General features: G+C 36.4%; 1 pseudogene; it reads left to right on the top strand.

Moving 5' to 3' along the window:
- The first annotated feature begins 247 nt into the window (after positions 1-247).
- LOC147824596 (small nucleolar RNA SNORD36) lies at positions 248-329 on the top strand (annotated as a pseudogene).
- The last annotated feature ends 460 nt before the right edge of the window (positions 330-789 follow it).

Here is a 789-nt window from a genome sequence, read left to right as displayed (position 1 = left end):
TTCTGTTATTCTCCTCCTATTATTATTGAAATCTTTAGCAGACAATACACTTTATTGGATTCCATTGTAAACCCCATCTCTGGATTGACACCATAAATCTCATTTAGTGTCTTTAATCTTTCCTCAGCTGGGCCATTTACAATCCACATCTGCATGACTCGGGGTAGAATGGGGATTTAGGTAAGATTTGTACATAAAATTTCCCTTGATGATTCCCTTATTTCCAGGTTTCCTTACCCACTGTCCAGTGTAGATGGTGGTCTTGAAGTTTATCACCTGATTTTTCAATGTAGAAATATTGCAGATTTTTAACAGGAACCTAAGACACAAAATGTCATTGAGCACTGAAATCTGTGGAATGGCAGAGTTACCTTTACTGCTGTCCTTCAATTTTGATGAATATGCTGCTTCATATTCTTGTTGGCCAACTAAATACTTTGTTTTGTTTTGTGTAGAGAAGTGGTGGTGAACTTACGGCACGCATAGCACAACTGGCTGTTTATCATTGAAAGCCTTAAGTTCGTCATCACTGGCCTAGAGGACAGAACTGAAACTTTCAAGAGGATTTATCTGATTAACACTTAACTGGATGCAGCACGGGCTCTGTTAAAGACATATTTTGGTGTTCCTATAAAACAAACAAAACCAAAAAATCTTAATTGGCTGTAGCAAAATTCCTTGTACTTGAGCTCTTATTACTAATAGTAGAAAATATTGAATAGTGAGCGATAAATAGACCCTCTGCATCTTTCACTAGGGATTTGGAATTAAATAGATATAATATTTGTG

The sequence above is a fragment of the Heterocephalus glaber genome, unplaced genomic scaffold (assembly GCF_053883595.1).
Source record: "Heterocephalus glaber isolate CG9 unplaced genomic scaffold, H.glaber_assembly_v1.0 deba00001537, whole genome shotgun sequence".
In the NCBI taxonomy this organism is placed as follows: Eukaryota; Metazoa; Chordata; class Mammalia; order Rodentia; family Bathyergidae; genus Heterocephalus; species Heterocephalus glaber.
The sequence above is the reverse complement of the archived record's forward strand: the minus strand, read 5'-3'. Positions and strand labels throughout refer to the sequence as shown.